Here is a 23,929-nt window from a genome sequence, read left to right as displayed (position 1 = left end):
GCGGCCGTGTGGATGCTCTTCATGCCACAGGCCTGGAGCAGCAGCAGCCAAGCCCGGAGCAGCCAGGTCGGGAGCTGTCAGGCCCGGAGCAGCAGCTGCCAGGCCGGGAGCAGCCAGGCCCGGAGTGGCCGGGCCCGGAGCAGCGGGGCCCAGAGCAGCCGGGTCGGGTGCGGCCAGGCCCGGAGCAGCAGCAGCAGCCAGGCCGGGAGTGGCAGTGGCCAAACCCGGAGCAGCTGGTTGTGGAACAGACCAGAGCAACAGAGGCCAAGCCCGAAGCAGCCAGGCCCGGAACAGCTCACTCCTTGCCTGCCCCCACCCCAAGGCTGCCTCTCAGACATGGCTGGAAACTTTTTGGGGAACTTGAGGGTCTGCTGAATCAAGTGATGAAAGCTTAGATCTGGATGTGTTGAGTTAGTATAGCACTGGGGTGTTGATCTGTGAGTGCCTTGTGTGGGGCCTGGATGAGGTTGGTTGATCTATTTGGAAATGTCTTTTGTGTGAAAAGACTCTTTGGAAAATGCTACTCTAAAACTTCCTCTCTGATTCTTAGTCCCCCTGTCTCTTGTGCTCCCCAGAAAACTTATCACAATCAGGCATATATTCAATGAAGTTGTGGGGCTGGTACCATTGTAATGAACCCAGTTATTAATTAGCAGGAAAGGAGCAGGGGAATGGCCAAATGGTAAGAGTGTGCCGTTTGTGCAGCTTTGCCAGGAAGCTGCAAAGCCACCGGTCTATTCCCTGCAGATCTCTGGGGGAAGAGTCTGTACAGGGGAGGAATAGAGCATGCCCAGAAAAGTATAGGTGACATAAAGTCTAGTCTGTCAATTACAGCTAGGAGCAAGTCATTGGTCAGAGTAGGTGTGGCCACTGCAAGCACAGGAAGATTTAAGATATTTAGCTCCTGCCCTAGTTGATTTGGCTCAGTGGATAGAGCATCTGCCTATGGACTGAAGAGTCCCAGGTTCGATTCTGGTCAAGGGCACATGCCCGGGTTGCTGGCTCAACCCCAGTAGGGGGTGTGCAGGAGGTAGCCAATCAATGATTCTCTCTCATCACTAATGTTTTTATCTCTCTCCCTCTCTGAAATCAATGAATATATATATATATATATATATATATATATATATATATATATATATATATATATTTATATATCAATGTTTTTATATTTTTATATAAAAGATACTTAGCTCCTAAATAAAGGATAGAAAAAGAAAAAGAAAAACTATCGACAGGGAAACCAAGATGGCAGCCTAGGTAAGCACCTAAGCTGCCGCCTCGCACAACAATTTCAAAACAACAACTAAAAGACAGAACAACATCCAAAACCACAGGAAAGCTGGCGGAGTGGGAAATCTACAACTATAGAAAGAAGGAGAGAGGCTCACGGATCAGGGGAATTACAAAGTGCTGAGAGGGGGAGACACGCACATGCAGAAAGGAAGGGCGGCCGAGTGCCTGGCTGGTGGGAGGGGAAAGGAAGCCCCGACTGCACTGAACCCCAACCCCGGCCAAATCCCCGTGGACCCAGGGTCATATGGGTGGAGTCTGGACTGTAGAGAAAGGCATCCGGAGACTCAAAGACTGGGAGACTCAGGGAACCGGCAGCCAAAGCGGGCAGGGTCTAGAGGTGCTCGGGCGCGTACAAGTGAGTGCGCGCAGAAAGGTCTGACTGTGGAAGTTGCCGCGGCCTCTCCAGAGCGGAAGGAATCAGAAGCTCCAGACTGCACTGAATCTTAGTTCCGACTGCACTGGGATTAAAAACATTATACAGAGACCCAACCCAGTACTGGGAGAGCCCTCTTAAAAGGGAAATCTGGATGGTCAGGCGGAAACTCAGGAGAGCCTCGGAGGCAGAGATCTGAAGCGTATGCACAAGGGCAGGGCTGATGGGAAGCCAAGACTGTCAGCTCAGCCCTGAGACTCTGCCCATCCAAGCTGAGCACAGAGGCTGTTGCAATTTTGCAAGTCTGATCCTATAAGACTGTCTCCAATACAGAAGGTATCCCGGAGTAGACACAGCTGATACATCCAATTGGCCTGGAGATCAATTCCTCCCAGTGATACCAACAACAATCAAGACTTAACTACAGAGGATCCAAGATGGCTGCTCGGGTATACACCTAGCCGCAGCAGCTCACAACAATTTCAAGGGAATACAACTAAAATGTAGAGTGGACATTGCCCAGAGCTACAGGTAGTCGACTGACTGAAAACTCTACAATAGGAAGGAGGGAGAAAACCAGAAGGAAAATCAGAGGAGCTGAAAAAAAGCCTAAGGTACGGAGACATGCTGCGCGCTCGCACGCACGCGCGCGCGGAGAGGTCGCAGCCGGAGAGGAGGAGAGGGCTGGGTGCTGCCTGGCGTTCCCTAGCAGGAAGGAAATAGAACCCCCAGCCTGGGCTGAACTCCCGAACCGGCAGCGCTGAGCCCCAAGTTATGTGCCAGACCCGGAGGACCCAGGCTCCGGCAGGGGGAGACAATCCCGGGGGACGGCGAAATGCGGGGCCCCCGGAGTCGCGCGCACATGGCGCGCAGAGGACTGAATGTTGACTCTGATGCTGGATTACCCTAGCCGGAAGAAACAAAGCCTCCGGCGGCAGCTCTGAGCCTCAGTCCAGACCGCCACGAACTCCAGGTCTGGTCCAGTCCCTGGGGACCCAGGCTCGGGCAGGGGGAGATGGAGCTGTGAGGTGGAGTCCTGGGAGCGCGGCGAAAGGCCGAGCCCCCGGAGTCGCGCACACTGTGCGCAGAGGACAGTCTGTTGACTCTGATCCTGGACTCCCCTAGTGGGAGGAAGAAAGAAAGCTCCAGACTGGAGGAACGCCACGAGGAGCAGGAGCCCCTGCCGGACACCGGCCAGCCGGGCGCCAGCAAGGAGCCGGGCGACGGGGCCCCCAGTGGGGGGGGTGCCCCTGAGCCTTCGACTGCTGAGCGCTGGCAACGGAGCCAAGGACGGGGGCTACTTCCTGGGCGGCGCCGACCCCGGCAACAGACTGGAGCAGCGCGGGAGCCCGCGGAGAACAAAGGGGTGCCACAGGCCAACCTGCTGAGCTCCCAGGACAAGGAGGAAGAAACCAAAGAAGTTCTCAATGTGAAGAAATCAAGTGAGAGCAAATGATAGTAAAATTACTTAAGAAAGAATACAAAGAAGATCTTGAAAAATCAAAGACTACGTCAGAACTCAACGCACCAGCCAACATTGCAACATAAATGCGTTTTGTTTTTTTTTTTTAAAAAGAAAAAAAAAAAAAGAGAAAAAAGGGACAGAATGTTGGAACAGCGGCGACCAGGCCTAGAGTGGCCAGGCACAAGGCAGTGGCAGCTGGGCCTGGAGCAGCAGTGGCCAGGCCCCAGAGCAGCAGCAGCCAGAACAAGAGCATCAACGGCCAGCACTGGAGCAGCCAGACCTGGGGCAGTGGCAGCCAGGCCTGAGGCAGAGGCGGCCAAGCCCAGGGTGGCCAGTCCAGGAACACCCAGACACGGAGTGGCTGGGCCCGGAGAAGCCCGGCCCAGAGCAGCCGGGTTGGGAGCAGCTAGGCCCAGAACAGCAGTAGCCAAGCACGGAGCATCCAGGCTGGGAGCGGCCAGGCTCGGAGCAGCCGGGTCGGGTGCGGCCAGGCCCGGAGCAGCGGCTGCCAGGCTGGGAGCGGCCAGGCCCGGAGCAGCTGGGTCTGGTGTGGCCAGGCCTGGAGTAGCGGCTGCCAGGCTGGGAGCGGCCAGGCCCGGAGCAGCAGCTGCCAGGCTGGGAGCAGCCAGGTCCGGAGCAGCTGGGTCTGGTGTGGCCAGGCCCGGAGCAGCGGCTGCCAGGCTGGGAGCGGCCAGGCCCAGAGCAACAGCTGCCAGGCTGGGAGCGGCCAGGCCCGGAGCAGCCGGGTCTGGTGCGGCCAGGCCCGGAGCAGCGACTGCCAGGCTGGGAGCGGCCAGGCCCGGAGCAGCCGGGTCTGGTGCGGCCAGGCCAGGAGCAGCGGCTGCCAGGCTGGGAGCGGCCAGGCCCGGAGCAGCAGCTGCCAGGCTGGGAGCGGCCAGGCCCGGAGCAGCCGGGTCTGGTGCGGCCAGGCCCGGAGCAGCGACTGCCAGGCTGGGAGCGGCCAGGCCCGGAGCAGCCGGGTCTGGTGCGGCCAGGCCCGGAGCAGCGGCTGCCAGGCTGGGAGCGGCCAGGCCCGGAGCAGCCGGGTCTGGTGCGGCCAGGCCCGGAGCAGCGGCTGCCAGGCTGGGAGCGGCCAGGCCCGGAGCAGCCGGGTCTGGTGCGGCCAGGCCCGGAGCAGCGACTGCCAGGCTGGGAGCGGCCAGGCCCGGAGCAGCAGCTGCCAGGCTGGGAGCAACCAGGCCCGGAGCAGCCGGGTCTGGTGCGGCCAGGCCCGGAGCAGCGACTGCCAGGCTGGGAGCGCCCAGGCCCGGAGCAGCCGGGTCTGGTGCGGCCAGGCCCGGAGCAGCGGCTGCCAGGCTGGGAGCGGCCAGATCCGGAGCAGCAGCTGCCAGGCTGGGAGCGGCCAGGCCCGGAGCAGCCGGGTCTGGTGCGGCCAGGCCAGGAGCAATGGCTGCCAGGCTGGGAGCAGCCAGGCCCGGAGCAGCGGCTGTCAGGCTGGGAGCGGCCAGGCCCGGAGCGGCCGGGACCGGAGCAACCGGTCCCAGAGCAGCCGGGTCGGGTGCGGCCAGGCCTGTAGCAGCAACAGCCAAGTCCAGAGCAACTAGGTCGGGAGCGGCAGTGACCAGACCCGGAGCAGCTGGTTGTGGAACGAACCAGAGCAACAGAGGCCAGGCCCGGAGCAGCCAGGCCCGAAACAGCTCGCTCCTCACCTGTACCTGCCCACAGCTGCCTCTCAGACATGGCTGGAAACTTTTGCGGGAACTTGAGGGTCTGCTGAATCAAGTGATGAAGGCTTAGATCTGGATGTGTTGAGTTAGTATAGCGCTGGGGTGCTGATCTGTGAGTGCCTTGGGTGGGGCCTGGATGAGGCTGGTTGACCTATTTGGAAATGTCTTTTGTGTGAAGTGTATCATTGGGCATGTGGAGGTATTATTGATATGAGAAAATGCTAAGTAACAGATTTACTATCTGAAAAGGGATTTACTATCGGGCAAAGGGAGGGAGGAAGAGACTGAACATAAACTGTGCACCTATGGATGAGGACAATGGGGGATGGGGAGGGGGCAGAGGGTGGGGTGGGAACCTGGTGGAGGGGGGAAGAAAAGAGGAACCTTTGTAATAATATGAACAATAAAGATTGATTTAAAAAAAAAAAAAAAAAAAAGACTTAACTACAACAAGGCTGTACACACAGTCCACAAAGGGGAGCACCAAGAGTGTCTACCTCAGGTAACTGGGGAGGCTGACCCTCCGGGCCAGATAGGACACCAAGCACACAAAACTACCCTACCAACTCAGGGAAGCAGTGAAAATGCCAAGACAAGGAAACAGTTCTCAAACAAAAGAAATGGAGAAGAACAAAGACTGGATATAGAGTTCAAAACCACGGTTGTAAGGTTTTTCAAGAATTTCCTAGAAAAGGCCGATAAATTTAATGAGACCCTCGAGAATATGAAAAAGGACCAACTAGAAATTAAACATACACTGACTGAAAAAAAAATATTATACAGAGACCCAACAGCAGACTAGAGGAACGCAAGAATCATGTTGAAGATTTGGAATACAAAGAGGCAAAGGACACTCCTCTGGAGAAGCAAGAAGAGAAGAGAATCCAGAAAGTTGAAGATAGTGTAATAATATCTGGGACAACTTCAAGCGTACCAACATCAGAATTATGGGGGTGCCAGAAGAAGAGAGAGAGCAAGATACTGAAAACATATTTGAAGAAATAGTGACCGAAAACTTCCCCACCTGGTGAAAGAAATAGACTTACAAGTCCAGGAAGTGCACAGAACCCCAAACAAAAGGAATCCAAAGAGGACCACATCAAGACACATCATAATTAAAATGCTAAGGGCAAAATACAAAGAATCTTATAAGTAGCAAGAGAAAAACAGTTAGTTACCTATAAGAGAGCACCCATACATACGATTTTCAGCTGATTTTTCAACAGAAACTATGCAGGCCAGATGGGAGTGGCAAGAAATATTCAAAGTGATGAATAGCAAGAATCTACAATCAAGATTACTCCACCCAGCAAAGTTATCATTCAGAATTGAAGGTCAGATAAAGAGCTTCACAGATAAGAAAAAGCCAAAGGAGTTCATCACCACCAAACCAGTATTATGTGAAATGCTGAAAGGTATTCTTTAAGAAGAGGAAGAAGAAGAAAAAAGTAAAGATAAAAATTATGATCAACAAATACATATATATCAATAAGTGAATCTAAAAATCAAGTGAATTAAAAATCTGGGGAACAGAATAAACTGGTGAGTAAAATAGAATCAGGGGCAAAGAAAGGGAGTGGATTGATAATTGTCAGGGGGAAAGAGTGTGGGGGTGCAGGAAGAGACTGGACTAAAATTGTACACCTATGGATGAGGACAATGAGGAGGAGGTAAGGGCAGAGCGTGGGGTGGGAACTGGGTGAAAGGGAGCTATGGGGGGGAAAAGGAGAAACAATTGTAATAATCGGAGCAATAAACATTTATTAAATTTAAAAATAAATAAACAAATAAATAAATACCTTGTAAAAAAAGAAAAATATGATTTTTTATTAAAATGTTCTATTTTATGTTAACTATGATTTCTTTATTTCATCCCTTTGTATTAACATGTCTCTATCGAAAAAGACCTACATTTCTATGAAAATTTAAGCTTTTGTTTTTTGGGGCTGCACACACTCACACCTTGTGTATTTGGCCCATGGTAGCCTTTGGTTTGACATGCTTGCTCGAGTCTAGGCCATGTCCCAGAGGCCCTAATAAGTTTGAGCCCAGTTGCCTGGTCAGCCAGCTGCTCGTCAATGCTCCCTGCATTGGTGTCCTCCTTTCCCTGCCCCCTTCCCCCACTCCTCTGCTGGTGCTTCTTGGAATCACCTACTAGATCAACCTAGATCAATCCAAGTCCTTATCTCAGGCTCTGCTTCTGGGGAAATCCAAGTCCAGTTGCTAGGAATGTGCCTTCTCTCTCAAAATGTCCTTGGCTATTCTTATGTAATGTCTTTTCTTTTTAATATATTTTTATTGATTTCGAGGAGAAGGGATATGGAAAGAGAGACAAACATCAAAGATGAGAGAGAATCATTGATCAGCTGCCTCTTGTACACTTGATACTGGGGATGGAGCCTGCAACCCAGGCATGTACCCTGACCATGCATTGAACTGTGACTCCCTGGTTCACCGGTTGGTGCTCAGCCACTGAGCCACGCCAGCCGGGCCATTCTTGTGCAATGTCTTTTCAAGATTATTGTTTTTAAATTACCTCACTTAGCCGAAACTGGTTTGGCTCAGTGGATAGAGCGTCGGCTTGGGGACTGAAGGGTCCCGGGTTCGATTCCGGTCAGAGGCATGTATCTTGGTTGCAGGCGTATCCCCGGTGGGAGGTGTGCAGGAGGCAGCTGATCGATGACTCTCTCTCATCGATGTTTCTAACTCTCTATCTCTCTGTACAAAATCAATAAAATATATTTTTTAAAAAAATTTTTTTTTAATTACCTCACTTAAGCGGAAACCAGTTTGGCTCAGTGGTAGAGCGTCGGCCTGCAGACTGAAAGATCCCGGGTTCGATTCCGGTCAAGGGCATGTACCTGGGTTGCGGGCACATCCCCAGTAGAAGGTGTGCAAGAGGCAGCTGATGGATGATTCTCTCTCATCGATGTTTCTAACTCTCTATCCTTCTCCTTTCCTCTCTGTAAAAAATCAATAAAATATATATTTTTTAAAAATTACCTCACTTAACCTGGCCATTGGCTCAGTTGGTTGGAGCGTCGTCCCATACACCAAAAGCTGCAGCTTTGATTCCCAGTCAGGACACATGCCTGGATGGTGGAGACATCTATGAAAGGCAGCTAATGAATGTTGCTCTCTCACATCAATATTTTTCTCTCTCCCTTCCTCTCTAAAAATCAATGAAGACCTATCCTCAGATGAGGATTTAAAAAAAAAAAAAAGTACCACAGCTTAAATGTTCTTGAATGAGTAATCCATGCACACAGAACCAAAACATATTAGTCTACTAGTATACAGAAAAAACTATAGCTCCCTCCCCATCGTCCTAGCCCCAAATGTCACCCGCCTAGATGTAACCTCTGTATTCCAAATAATCCACTTGTCAAGCTCACTTTAAAATATGACTGACAATCTTTCAATAACATGTTTAAAAATCTATTTGTGACTGGGCAGAGCCCAGGGGCTCAGGGCAGTGAAACTTCTCTATGTGACATGGGAATGGTGGACACGTCATTGTCACGGGCAGCCCCTGAGCTGGAGGGGGAGGGCTGTCCCCTGCTCAGTTCTTGTCAGTCTCATTAGAAAGTGTTCAGACCAGTGACACCAGCGCTGAAGCACAGCAAGCACATTTATTAAGGAAGCAAAGCAAGCAAATTTATTCAGAAAGCACGGCAAGCAAATTTATTAAAACCAGAGGCCCGATGCACGGAATTCGTGAAGGGGCTTGGCCCTCGCAGCTCCGGCTCCATCCGAAGGCCGTCCGGTCTAATTAGCATAGTATGCTTTTATTATTATAGTTACACTTGGCATAAAGCACAAGAGGGCACCCAGCTAATCTGAGCACACACCTGGTGGGGTCCAGTGGTTTTATACCCCTTCCTTTAGGTAGCAGACTCGGTTTGAAAGCCCCCCTTTCGCTTTGTTGTGGCTTTCCTTGGGATGTCTGTGTGTGTGCCTGGCCATCTTGTTTGGAGAGTTCCAGGATTTCTTTGTCAGTGGTGAAGGAAAACGCCCCTGCCTCAGCAGTCCGGGTGGTTTAAGCTCTGTGCCCTCTGATTAGGGAGGAGCGGTGTTAACCATGTGCTCCCAGTGGCTGGGGAACAAGGGCTCGCCATCCACAAGCTGCCTGCGAGCTGCCCGAACTGTTTGGCCTTGTTTCATTTTCTTGTCTCAGCTTCCCGGTCCCATCTGCCCTGGCTTACTGGTCTGCCTCATCGTGATACGTTTGTCCAAACCCGCAGAATGGACTCCAGAGGAGAGAGCCCAGTGTAAGCTGGGGCTCTGGGTGACGGTGACGTGTCAATGTGAGTTCACCCATCATCACCGAGGCACCGCTCCGGTGGGGGTGGCCGTGGGGCCTGTGCAGGCGCAGAGGGTGCATGGAAACTCCCTGTCCCTTCTCAATCTGGCTACGAATCTAAACCCACTTGAAAACATCAAGTTGGATCAAATTGACCGGCCTGGCTTTCCTCACAGAACCGTTCAGTGTGGAGGCAATGAAGACATGGAAATCGCCGGGGACATCATGGCGCTGACCGCTGCAGGCCAGCTTCTCAGAGCCCTGCCGTGCGCAGGTGTGGCTTTCACAGGAGGAACGGGACCTCTCAGAGCCTCAGATGTCTGGCCCTGAGAGACAGCTCTTCGTTTCTGGCTGACTTTGTCGGTCGCACTTTGTGCTCCCTGTTGGAAGGGGCTTCACCCCCTCCCCCCACATGAACAGAGCCGTGTGTCTCAGCCTCTTTCCCCGTTTTCATCCCTAACCAAGTGACCTTGATAAACATTTCCCTACTCATCCCCTGTATTAAGAATTAAGGAATAAGATTCTGTTGGGTAGAGCTGGAGATTTTTTGCTAAACGACCTAAGGCAGCTATCACCTGATCTCACTATTATGTGAAATCTAATGAACACACTAAACCGACAAACAAAATAGGGCCATCATATTCTCAAAAATAAAAATAAATAAATTAAATATGCTCAAAAGAAAAATGCAGTGAAGTTCTGCCGGGGCTGGCCAGCAGCCCCCGAATGGGGGATGGACAGATTACTCAGACACAGTGTCACTGTCGGGGCGAGGGCTAAGGGATGGCCTGGCTCAGGGTCCACGCAGCCCCGATCGCCTGCCTTGTTAGCCTTTTATCACAGTTTCTGTCTTTAGATACAATCAGTGGGGTGCGTAATCTTGGGAGGACGCGTGTTCACATTGCCCTCTAGGCAAGGGCATCCAGGGCTTAAGAATGAGGTTCCAGTAAATTCCTGGGGGGGGGGGGGGGGAGGCTGCATATGCACAGGCTTGTTTGGGAAGATCAAGGCCTGCTTAGGGGTGCCACCTCTGACACTCCCCTGAGTCACCCCTAAGTCAGAATTCTGATAAACAGGGCAGGCGGCCTTCCACACACTTCCCTTTCCTCAGTGCGTCCTCCCTAAAAACTTCCCTACCAGTCTCCTGCGCTCCCCAACAAGTACCAAAAAGGGAAATGAAGCCTGTAGTTTAGTTAACAGTGTTGTACCAATATCGATTTCCTCATTTTGACACATGTGTGATGGTAATGTAAGATGTTAACATCTGAGTAAGCTGAACAAAGGGTACACGGAACTCTGCTACCACTGCAATTTGTCTGTAAATTTGAAATTGTTTCAAACTAAAGTGTTTGAAAAAATTCTATTTAGGATTTCAGTTACATGAGACACACAGAATAGTCACATTCTTAGAGACAGGTAGAATGGTGGGTTCTGGGAGCTGGGGGGCAGGGCGGGGGGAGCTGGGACAGAGTTTCGATTCGGGGTGATGGAATAGGTATGGAAGTGGATGGTGGGGATGTCACACAATAGGTACTTAATGCCACTGAACAGTGCATTTAAAATGATTAATATAGCAAATTTTATGTCTTGTGTATTTTATCACAATAAAACAACTCTATTAAAATCGTCAGGATTTTTATCATGACGGTATTGAATTTATAACTTAATCTGGGAAGAACTAAACTCTTTAAAACACCGAGTATGCTCAGTTCACTCGTGTTGTGTCTTGATTGTTGCCAGAAAGGGGACTGGCCAGGAGTGGGTCTGCCTAGGGCCAGCTGGTGCTGTGTGGGCTCTTGGTGCAGGACACTTCACAGCAGGAGGCCGGGGACCACGAGGGACCGTTAGTAAAGCTGGGGCAGGAAACAAAGGGCTCAGCGTGGAAGCAGCAGGAGAGCCAGGCGGGGCCGTCCTCGCTCTCGGGGAGTCAGGGGAAAGGGGGCCATGGGGACAGGCTCAGGGCTTAGCCCGGACGAGCTGCTGCTGCCCATTGCTCCCCGGGTTGCAGTTCTCTTAGCGTTCAGGAGATGCATGTCTGTGGGGGAGGAAGAGGGAAAGGAATGGCAGGGCTGCTCCCCGAGGAAGAGCGCGGGCTGGGTCCTTTGTCTTTCCTTTCCTTTCCTTTCCTTTCCTTTCCTTTCCTTTCCTTTCCTTTCCTTTCCTTTCCTTTCCTTTCCTTTCCTTTCCTTTCCTTTCCTTTCCTTTTCTTTCCTTTCCTTTCTTTCTTTTCTTCTTCTTCTTCTTCTTCTTCTTCTTCTTCTTCTTCTTCTTCTTCTTCTTCTTCTTCTTCTTCTTCTTGAATCCTCACTCGATATTTTTTCGTTGACATTTAGAATGGAAGAGAGAGGGAAAGACAGAGAGAAACATCGATAGGAGAGAAGAGCATTGATTGGTTGCCTCCTACACCAGGGTGGGGGCAAGGGAGGAGCCTGCAACTGAGGTAAGTGCCCATGACTGTAACTGAACCCAGGACCCTTAGGTCCCCAGGCCGATGCTCTATCCATTGAGCCAAACCAGCTAGGGCTGTGGTCAGCAAACTGCGGCTCTCGAGTCACATGCGGCTCTTTGGCCTCTTGAGTGTGGCTCTCCCACAAAATACCACAGCCTGGGCGAGTCTATTTTAAAGAAGGGGCTATAGAAGAAGTTTAAGTTTAAAAAACTTGGCTCTCAAAAGAAATTTTAATCTTTGTACTATTGATATTTGGCTCTGTTGATGAATGAGTTTGCCGACCACTGGGCTAGGGCTTTTGTCTTGAGGCTTTATCTCCTTCACGCAGGTGAGAATCTTAGGGGAGGTTTCAGGGGAGGGTTTCAACAGAATGGTCATCAGTTTCTAGGCCTCAGTGATTGGTCAGTGTCAGGGCAGGGGATCGTCAGTCATCCCCGCTGTTCCTAGTCGCCCACCAGGTTTTGCTGCTTTTCTGGGTCTGGAGCTAAAATACAGCTGGGGCCTGGATGTAATTTCTAGGTGTGATCTTCTGTACCTGCTATAGATTGCTCTGTCAGTTTGTCCAGCTTTCTGCCTCAGTTTCCCTATTCCACTTGTCCTGGCTTACTGGTGCCAGGATCTTAGTTGAGTTTAATAGGTTTACTCTTTTTACAATTATTCTTTAATTTTCTAGGGTTTTCTTCTATTGGGAAGAGGATTTGCTCCTTTTCTCTCTTTTTTTAATCCTGACCCAAGAACATATTTTTATTGATTTTTAGAGAGAAATGAAGAGAGAGAGAGAGAGAGAGAGAGAGAGAGAGAGAGAGAGAGAGAGAGAGAGAAATCGGTTGCCTCTCGTACTCACCTCAACCTGGGATTGAACTTGAAACTTTTTGTTGTATGGATGCTCCAACTGAGCCACCCAGCCAGAGCTGTTCCTTCTCTCATTTTCAGGAGCTCATTTCGAGAAAGCTGGTCCCTAATCTCGCTGCATCCATTCATTAGTCCAAAAGGGAAGCCTCTAGAATTTTCTAAGTAGATGATCATGGCTTTGAAATACTGTCAACTTTGACTCTTTCTTTCCAATCATTTTTAGGTCTTATTTCTTTTCTTATTGCATTGTCAAAATAACCAGATGGGCATCTTTAATTTGTTCTTAGTTTTACCAAAATTGGTTCTCAGAATTCACTATTCATCAACATATTTGTAGTTTCCTGGAAATGACCACTTATCAAATTAAGGAAGTTTTATCCGGGTTTTTGTTTACTAAGCATTTTTTTTGTGTGTGTTTATCTTTTCTCTAATGAAGAATGAGTATTGGGTATTCACATTTCATAACTAACATGGAGGAACTAAAACAAATTGTGTGAGGACATGGCCACGTGCTATCATTTGTATAAAGCCTCCAGATATGCAACGCAGCCCAATATATTGTCTATGGACACATAGTTCCAGGATGTTTTAATATGATAAACATCAAGTTTGGGAGAGGGCAGTTATCTTGGAGGATGAAGGAGTCAAATAGGATCATAAAGGTACATGGGACTCCCATTCTCTGTTTCTAGAGGCCCAGCGCACAAAATCATGTGCCAGTAGGATCCCTAGGCCTAGCCTGCAATCAGGGCCATCTTGTGCTTGCTCGCCAATCCCCAGTCCCACCCTGCTGCCACCACCCAGCCAGTTCCCCTCGTCAGTCCCACCCCACTGCTGCTTGCCATCAGCTGGGGGAGGGACCCAGAGGTAGTCAATGCACCTCATAGTGACTGGTCAACTGGTCATTCTGGTCATTATGCCATTATGGTCGCTGGGCTTTTATTATGTAGGATGGTTTATTGACTTTTAAAAGGACCTGGCCTCTGTGAAGATGTCAGAACTTGGAAGAGCTGAGTGAAAGAGGTGGCTTTTCATGGGCTTTTTTTTTCTCCTACATACATGTTTGCATGCATAATTTTTAACAGTAAAAAAGCAAACCCAAAATTAACTGCAACAACACAAGCATAACATACCCTTTGCACTGACCTGGGTGCCCTGCTGGGAGAGAACAGAAATCACAGGGTGCCCGTGGCCTCGGGGCTAAATTAATCCTGTGGCTTTTGCTTCTTCCTACATTAGTCCAAACCCCTGTCCCCACTCTGCAAGTCCCAGTGCGACCTGGCCCCAGCTGATACCCCAGCCCCAGGCGGCTGCTCTCAGCTTCTCTGAAGAGCCCTGCCCCTCCCGACTCCCAATGTTTCCATGTGTTGATGTCATGTTAGGAAACTCTCTCATCACCCACATATTGCGTACATCCCCACAATAAAACAATTCAGTCTGAAGTGGAGCCCCAGTTCTAGAACTTAATTCATTTCAGAAGACTGTTTGAGAAGCGATTTGTTAAATTCTCACTGCTTGTAAGCTAAATGAATTTGTTGCAGACCCCCAAATGATTCCCTGTTCTAACCTTTCTTATATACAGTACACATACAATGTACTGTTTAATCTCGGAGCAAACACCTCTTTTCTGAAATCATCGAACCACCCGCCCAGCACTGCCAGCAGCGGCCTGGCTGTCTCTCAGGACGCGCAGCACCTTCCCTTTTCACGTGTCATTGCCCCGAGATGCTGTCACCAGCGAGCTGCTTCTCCTTTATCCAAATCAGCACAGTTCTTCTACCTCTGCAATGGCCTGTGGTCATTGCTTCTTTCAGACCCCTAGCAACATTAGCACTCTTTTAAAAAAAATATATATATATCTTATTGATTTTCTTACAGAGAGGAAGGGAGAAGGATAGTTAGAAACACCGAGGAGAGAGAAACATCAATCAGCTGCCTCCTGCACACCCCCATCTGCCCCTGACCGGAATCCAACTGGGGACCCTTCAGTCCCCAGGCCAATGCTCTATCCCGGCCAAACCGGCCAGGGCAACATTAGCACTCTTGATGGCCTCTTTATGTTTTAAAATTGTGCTAATGGCTCATTTCACCAGCAGCAAACACACACATACACACACACACACACACACACACTCACAGCACAATTTCCTGAGATGTTAACAGCGGGAGTTTTAGTGGCAAGCTGACTCACACTGCACATTCTTTCTGGTTTGTGGCCTGCTGATGCATCAACCTGAAAGGTTGTCAGGTTGAGAACTGAAGTTTCTTCAACAACCAAGACTTTTTTTCCATGAACAACTTGGTTGAGAACCAAATTTGTTTGAGATGGACTGTGTCTATAATTTTACTTCTTCAGGCATTGCCTCCTCTAGATTTTCCAGGATGAGTTAGATGCCTCCAGGGTGGCTCATAGTTCCCTGTGCTTCCTAGAGTCATTACATTGTGTTAAATTCCCAAGTCACAGGTTCCCTGCCACCACCCAAAACGGGTCTCTCTTCCCAGTTATGGGTCATGGCCAGAGGTGAGAGTGGTCTGTAGCCATCCTCATACCTGGGACCTTCCTTCCCTTTGCAAGAGGCATGAGGCAAGCAGCTTCACTTGCTGGACAGCTCCGCCTGGCTCCCACCATCACTGCAGGGCCTCCTTGCCTGTGTCTCCACTGTATACTCTACCTGGTTCCTGTCAACAATATACATGCCCAGATCCAAGATGGCGGCTTAGATAAACACACCTAAACTGCTTCCATGCACAACAATTTTAAAACTACAACTAAAAACAAAACATCTATCACCCAGAACCACGGGAAAACTGGCTGAAAGGAAGCTCTACAACTAGACTGAAAGAAAAAGGAGCATTCAGGGCACAAGAGCTGAAAAACTGAGGTACAGGGGTGCAAGTGCCACACGGGCTGGCGGCGGATCCCGGCTGGATCCCGGCTGGCGGAGGGCATTGCTTTCTTCAACCCAAAGAGAGACAAGCTCCCAATTTCTCTGAAATCCAGTTTCTGGGGAGAAGCTAAACTGTCTGCCATCAGGTAGGAAAGTGAGGGTGGCTTGCTTTCAGAGCTGCGAGCAAGAATAATTGTTTGCAGTGCTGGGGTTCGAGACATGGGAACACCATCAGAGAGGCAGAGAAGGCTGAGTGGCAGTCATCGCTGTTTGCCACGCCCTAGCCTAGAGACTCCCTAAGACTCCACCCTGAGACTCTGCCAGGCACAATCCACAAACACACCCAAGCTCCAAGCAGTGGCTTTTGCATATGAATGGCCTTCTCTATTGCAGTATAACCTAGCAAACTTGCAACCTGGTGCAGACAGCTCCAAAGCCTCCAAGCTCCTAGCAGGGAGGAGAGGACTGTGGTTCTCACTGTAGCTCCTGCAGGGTGGCCTCAAACGTAACTGAACTGCACCCCATTGGAGATCCGGAAACTAGTGTACCTAGTGGTTGGTGTGAGACGACATCAGATTTCAACTCCTCTCATAAGGGACACATTCAAGAGACAGACTCAGTGAGTGCCAAAGCCCTATGGGAACAAGTCCTCCCCCCATAAACATGTCTCCAGCACAGCAATTCTTCCATTATAGACACAGCGGATCCTCACAGCCAATTGGCCTGGAGGTCAATTCCTCCCAGTGACACCAACAACAATCAAGACTTAACTACAACAAGGCTGTACACACAGTTCACAAAGGGGTGCACCAAGAGTGTCCACATCAGGCAACTGGGAGGCTGACCCATTGAACCATATAGGATACCCAGGCCCACAAAGCTACCCTACCAACTCAGGGAAGCAGCAAAAATGCCAAGAATCAAACAAAAGAAATGGAAGAGAACAAAAGACTAGATATAGAGTTCAAAACCACGGTTATAAGGTTTTTCAAGAATTTCCTAGAAAAGGCCGATAAATTTAATGAGACCCTCGAGAATATGAAAAAGAAATTAAACCAACTAGAAATTAAACATACACTGATTGAAATAAAAAAAATATTATACAGAGACCCAACAGCAGACTAGAAGAACGCAAGAATCGAGTCAAAGATTTGGAATACAAAGAGGCAAAGGACACTCTTCCGGAGAAGCAAGAAGAGAAGAGAATCCAGAAATTTGAAGATAGTGTAAGGAGCTTCAGGGACAACTTTAAGCATACCAACATCAGAATTATGGGGGTGCCAGAAGAAGAGAGAGAGCAAGATACTGAAAACCTACTTGAAGAAATAATGACTGAAAACTTCCCCACCTGGTGAAAGAAATAGACTTACAAGTCCAGGAAGCACACAGAACCCCAAACAAAAGGAATCCAAAGAGGACTACACCAAGATACATCATAATTAAAATTCCAAGAGCAAAAGACAAAGAGAGCCGAAACCGGTTTGGCTCAGTAGTAGAGCGTCGGTCTGCGGACTGAAGGGTCCCAGGTTTGATTCCGGTCAGGGGCATGTACTTTGGTTGCGGGCACATCCCCGGTGGGGGGTGTGCAAGAGGCAGCTGGTCGATGTTTCTCTCTCATCGACGTTTCTAGCTCTCTATCTCTCTCCCTTCCTCTCTGTAAAAAAATCAATAAAGTATATTTAAAAAAAAAAAAAAAAGACAAAGAGAGAATCTTACAAGCAGCAAGAGAAAAGCAGTTAGTTACATACAAAGGAGCACCCATACAATTGTCAGCTGATTTCTCAACAGAAAGTATGCAGGCCAGAAGGGAGTGTCAAGAAATATTCAAAGTGATGAATAGCAAGAACCTACAACCAAGATTACTCTAGCCAGCAAAGTTATCATTCAGAATTGAAGGTCAGATAAAGAGCTTCACAGATCAGAAAGAGCTAAAGAAGTTCATCACCGCCAAACAGTATTATATAAAATGCTAAAGGTATTCTTTAAAAAGAGGAAAAAGAAGAAAAAAGTAAAGATAAAAATTATGAACAACAAATATATACAGTGGTGCCTCACACAACAAACTTAATTCGTTCCAGGAGCAAGTTTGTTATGCGAAAAGTTCGTTATGTGAAACACATTTTCCCATAACAATACATGTTAAAAAAAATAATTCGTTCTGTAACATAAAATATGCTAAGATGACATAAAAAAAGATAAATTTTTTGTTATTATTTTTATTTAGATACATCTAAAAACATAATTTTTTTAAAAAAAACACACATTTTTTTAATTTTAAGACAGACTAAGTAGAGTCTACCGAATCTTGCACATCTTCATCCATTTTCTGCTTTTTGGCCGATGGTTTCATGAAAAACCTGTCCAAAGTCGTTTGTTTTTCTCTTTTCTCCAACATCTGCCGGAAATAACGGACAAGAGTATCGGAGTAAAGATCGTTGATCCTATTTGCTTCAGCTGAATCCGGATACGTATTGAGTTTAACTTAAAAGGACGACTGCCGTGATATGTGCGTGATTTAATTCGTAATGAAGAACGATTGCCGCAATACGTGCTTAAGTTAAGCGCAGTGACTAACGACTGCCTGCAGTGCCTGCGCGGAAGGATGCAATACATCGGCAGCGATCGTGGAAGCTCGGGCGAAGCAGTCGTGGAAGCTCGGGCGACTTCGTTGTGTGAAACGAAGTTCGTTGTATGAATCATGAAATGAAGTTCGTTGTGTGCAGCGTTCGCTGTGCGAGACATTCTTTATGCGAGGCACCACTGTATCTATCAACAAGTGAATCTAAAAGTCAAGTGAATTAAAAATCTGAGGAACAGAATAAAATGGTGAATATAATAGAATCAGGGGCATAGAATGGGAGGGGATTGATAATTCTCAGGGGGAAGGGGTGTCTGTGTGGGGGGTACCAGAAGAGACTGGACAAAAATCATATACCTATGGATGAGGACAGCTGGGGGGGGGGGAGAAGGTAAGGGCAGAGGGTGAAGTGGGGACCAGGTGGAGGGTAGCTATGTGTGTGTGTGGGGGAGAAACAATTGTAATAATCTGAACAATAAAGATTTATTTTAAAAAACAACAACAATATGCATGCTCTTGGTGGCCTAGTTCCAATGCTAACTCTTGAAGAAAGCCTCCCATGATCCCCAAGCACATTCATTCTTTCTCCTCCATAAGGGCTGATAAATCAATTCCATCTAGGTCCCTTCCCGAAAGCACATTCTGATGAGACTGTGAAATCCTTGTGGTTTTCCATTTCCATTTCCTCCCACTTGCTGTTCTCCAGAGCCCCAGAGGGAGGGTGTGTCCACACAACCTTCTGCTCACAGCAAAGCCCTGCTGCTAAGTCAGCTGGCGGGCCAGTTGACTCCAGCTCCATTTCTGATATGAGGGCAAGATGGGTCTTGAGTCTTGGAACAAAGGGACTTTAGGAAGAGGAGCAGAACCTCCCCATTTTGTGGAAGATAACCTTTCTCAGCTCTGCATTGTCCTGTGAGCACTGCTGATCTTTAAAGTCCAATCTCTCTTCCTCTCTCTGTACAGGGGACATCCACTAGCTGTGTGATACATGTGCTTAAGTACACAGTTATGTGGCTGTGTGTGTGTGTGTGTGTGTGCATGTGTGTGTGTGAATTTACATAAATGCCACAGTGCCATGAATCTCAAATGGTTTCTGCTTCTTGAGACCCCAAGTTACTGATATCTAGACACGCCACTGCTTATACAACAAGTTTACTACTAGTTTACTCAGAGTGGGTGCACACCAAGATTTACTTACTCATTGATAACCAATGAAAGCCCCATAAAGAGTAGAAACCAAAATGGTGGCATAGGTAAACACCTGAACTTGCTGCCTCGCACAACTACTTCAAAACTACAGACAGAACAGCCAAAACCAGTTTGGCTCAGTGGATAGAGTGTAGGCCTGTAGACTGAAGGTTCTCAGGTTCGATTCCAACCAAGGGCACATACCTTGGTTGTGGGCACATTCCCATTTGGGGGTGTGCAGGAGCAGCTGATCGATGTTTCTCTCTCATCGATGTTTCTAACTCTCTCTCACCCTTCCTCTCTGTAAAAAAAAAAAAGACAGAACAGACATCAAGAACCAAGGGAAGGCTGGCTGAATGGAATTTCCACAACTAGAAGGAAAGAGAAAAGCACACTGAGACTCAGAGGAGGTCAGAAGTGTGTAGGTATGGAGGCGTTCGAGCGCAGAAAGGGCTGGCGACTGAGTACGTGGTTGTCTTTCTCAATTGTGAGGGAGACACAAGCTCTCGACTGCTCTGAACTCCAGTTCTGGGCAAGACTCTGGGGACTCAGACTCATACAGGGGGAAACTGGACTGTCTGTCATTGAGCTGGAACACAAGGGAAGCTTTTTCTCAGAGGTGCTTGCAGTGATTACCACAGGACACTGAGACCCGGGGCCTCTTAGGGCAGGACTGACTGGAAGCCATTGCTGTTTGCTCCACCCTGTTGACTCCCTGAGACCCCACCCCACCCAATTTACAACCCCATCCCAGCTGTGTGCAGAGGCTTTTGCATATGAATGGCCTGGCCCTTTGCAATCTAAAATTACCTAACAAACTGCAACTGGGTCAGAGAGACCAGAACTTCCAAAATAAGGTCTAAGGCTCTATAGCAGCTTGCATTGCTTCAAAACTGGACCTCATCTGGGCATCTCCAAACCCCAAACAAAGAAGAGGAATCTGCATATCTCTCTATAGCTCCTGCTGAGTGGCCTCAGGCAGAGGCTAAATTAGCACCTCCTTGGAGATCCAAGAGCCAGTGTACCCTGGGGTCTGAGTAGGACCATCCAGATTACAACTCCTCAGATCCATAAGGGAGACACTCAGGGGGCAGACTCAGTGAGCACCAAAGCCCCACTGAAGCAAGTCTTGCCCCATAAGGGTGTCTCCAGCACAGTTCTCCCATCATAGACACAACTGATCTTCACAGCCAATTGGCCTGGAGGTCAATTCCTCCTAGTGATACCAACAACAATCAAGGTTTAACTACAGCCAAAACAGGTTTAGCTCAGTGGATAGAGCATCACTCTATGGACTGAAAGGTCCCAGGTTCGATTCCGGTCAAGGACATGTACATTGGTTGCGGGCACATCCCCGGTGGGGGGGTGTGCAGGAGGCGGCTAGTGGATGTTTCTCTCTCATTGATGTTTCTAGCTTTCTATCTCTCTCCTTTCCTCTCTGTAAAAAAAAAAAATCAATAACATATATACATATTAAGGCTTAACTACAACAAGAATGTGCACACAGCCCACAAAGGGGTTCACCAAGAGTGTCCACCTAAGGTAATTGGCAGGCTGAGCCACTGGGCCCTATAGGACACCTAGCACACAAAGCCACTCTATCAACACAGGGAAGCAGTCAAAATGCAGAGGCAAAAAAACAGGTCACAAATGACAGAAATGGAAGAAAACAAACAACTGGATATAGAGTTCAAAACCACAGTTATAAGGTTTTTCAAGAATCTTCTAGATGCCAAAACCGGTTTGGCTCAATGGATAAAATGTTGGCCTGTGGACTGAAGGATTCCAAGTTCAATTCTGATCAAGGGCATGTACCTTGGTTGCGGGCTCATCCCCAGTGGGAGGGAGGTATGCAGGAGGCAGCTGATTGATGTTTTTAGCTCTCTATCCTTCTCCCTTCCTTTCTGTAAAAAAATCAATAACATATTTTTAAAAAAGAATCTTCTAGAAACCGCCAATAAATTTAGTGAGACCCTCTATGGAAAAGGACCAATAGAAATTAAACATACACTGACTGAAATAAAGAATAATATACAGAGATCCAACAGCAGACTAGAGGATCACAAGAATCAAGTAAAAGATTTGAAATATAAAGAAGCAAAAAACACCCAACTGGGAAAGCAAAAAGAAAAAAGAATCCAAAAAATATAAAGATAGTCTAAAGACCTCTGGGACAACTGTAAGTGTAGCAACATCCGAATTATGGGGGTGCCAGAAGAAGAGAGAGAGCAAGATACTGAAAACCTACTTGAAGAAATAATGACTGAAAATTTCCCCCACCTGGTGAAAGAAATAGACTTACAAGTCCAGGAAGCACACAGAACCCCAAACAAAAGGAATCCAAAGAGGACATACCAAGATACATCATAATTAAAATGCCAAGAGCAAAAGACAAAGAGAGAATCTTACAAGCAGCAAGAGAAAAGCAGTTAGTTACATACAAAGGAACACCCATACGATTGTCAGCTGATTTCTCAACAGAAAGTATGCAGGCCAGAAGGGAGTGTCAAGAAATATTCAAAGTGATGAATAGCAAGAACCTACAACCAAGATAACTCAAAGTTATCATTCAGAATTGAAGGTCAGATAAAGAGCTTCACAGATAAGAAAAAGCTAAAGGAGTTCATCAACACCAAACAAATATGAAATGCTGAAAGGTATTCTTTAAGAAGAGGAAGAAAAAAAAGGTAGAGATAAAAATGATGAACAACAAATACATATCTATCAACAAGTGAATCTAAAAATCAAGTGAATAAAAAATCTGATGAACAGAATAATCTGGTGAATATAATAGAATCAGGGGCATAGAAAGAGAGTGGACTGACAATTCTCAGGGGAATTGGGTGTGGAGGGTTTGGGAAGAGACTGGACAAAAATCGTACACCTATGGATGAGGACAGTGGCGGGGGGGACGGGGGACGGGTAAGGGCAGAGGGTGGGATGGGAACCAGGTGGAGGGAAGCTATGTGGGGAGAAAAAGAGGAACAACTGTAATAATCTGACAATAAAGATTTATTAAACATAAAAAAGCCCCATAAAGAGCTGTGGCCTGTGTTGTTCAGTGGTTAGAACGTCTGCTGAACACCACAGAGTCTTGTATCCGATTCTGGTCAAGGGGCAGGTACCTGGATTTTCAGGTTTGATCCCCAACTACCATATAGGATGTAACCAATTAATGTGTCTCTATCGGTTTTTCTTTCCCTCTCTCTCTCTCTCTCTCTCTCTCTCTCTCTCTCTCTCTCTCTCCCCTTCCTTCCTTTCCACTCTTTCTAAAAAAAAAATAATAATAATGAAAAATTACTCTTGAATGAGGATTAACATCAAAAAAGGTACCATAAAGTGGGAAGCCAGCCACCACATGGGAAATGATGATTGCATCTGCATTTATAATACTTATGAAACTTCTCTAAATTAATAAGACAGATTACAGGAAGAGTGAGCAGAGAGTGAGTCAGCTTCTTGTGGATATGTACCATCTCAGGAGTCAAAATCTGAGAAGCAGCAAAAAGTGTTTAAAGACTTGTTTTAACTCAGGGGAATAAAAAGTGAGTGAGAGAATGGGGAAGGACATGGAAGCAATATATTAAAAAGGAAGAAATTAAGGATTTCACTGGATAAATTAGTTTTTAGAAAGCAAAAATAAACCAAAAGAAGGTAGTAGTAGGGATTTTTTTTTTAAATAAAAGGTGAGAAATTGAAGAAAAATAGCAAAGAGCTTTTATATGTTTTAACTCATATAAATTCACAATAATCCAAAGAAGTAGGAACTAGTGTGAGATTATTCCTATTTTATAGATGGGAAACCGAGGAAGAAGGGTTTGTTTTTGTTTTTTTATTCTCCTGGGATTATATAGCTCATAATTAGTATAGCTGGGATTTAACCCAGGAAGTTTGACCCTTAGCTAGTAAGCAATACCATATCTTTAAACCAAAAATAGAAGAAAGAATAAATGAAACCTTTTTCTTTTTTAAGACAAAGTACTCACAAATGGGATATCCTTGAGATAAGCCAGGAATGAGAAAGAAAATACAGCAGCAATTAGAAATTAAGAAAACAGTAAGTGTGCCTGCATGACAATAAACTTAAAGATCGGCTTCTTAACAAAGCATGACACAAATCAAAATAGAAATTTTTAAAATGTGGCTTAATGTATTAATCAGTTTTTGTTGTCTTCTTGATATTTTGACTAAGAAATTGTTTCTACCTAGATATTCTTCCTATCATTTCACTTCTCAAATATTTAGATTTAGGTCCAGCTGGGCAGGGGTTGGCTGTCTTACCAAGAGGTTTAACAGAGCACATAGTGGGTGCTCTGTAAATACTGGGTGCTCTGTAAATGAATTAGTGAGAGGCTGTAGTGGGCACTCCCTACAGCTCCCTTTTCATTCTGTCCATCATTCACTGTCGGTCTGGCCCTGCCCCTGCCTGCCGGTGTTTGCTCCGAGGAGGACCTTGCTCACCTGGGCACCGGTGTGGGTGCGAGCAAAGCCCACTCCATCTCTGTGTCCGGATTTCATTTCATGTTTAAGTTTTGTGCTGTGGCCAACCTCACTGTCTTCAGCAAGCATATCAAACCTTCTAGTTGGTGATTATCTGTGCTCCATAAAGTGGAGTCATAAATATTTTTTAAAATATATTTTATTGATTTTTTTACAGAGAGGAAGGGAGAGGGATAGAGAGTTAGAAACATCGATGAGAGAGGAACATCAACCAGCTGCCTCCTGCACACTCTCTGCTGGGGATGTGCCCACAACCAGGGTACATGCCCTTGACCGGAATCGAACCCGGGACCTTTCAGTCCGCAGGCTAACACTCTATCCACTGAGCCAAACCGGTTTCATTGAGTCA

Source organism: Pipistrellus hanaki (genome assembly GCF_964339955.1).
Source record: "Pipistrellus hanaki genome assembly, chromosome: 5".
NCBI lineage: Eukaryota > Metazoa > Chordata > Mammalia > Chiroptera > Vespertilionidae > Pipistrellus > Pipistrellus hanaki.
The sequence above is the reverse complement of the archived record's forward strand: the minus strand, read 5'-3'. Positions refer to the sequence as shown.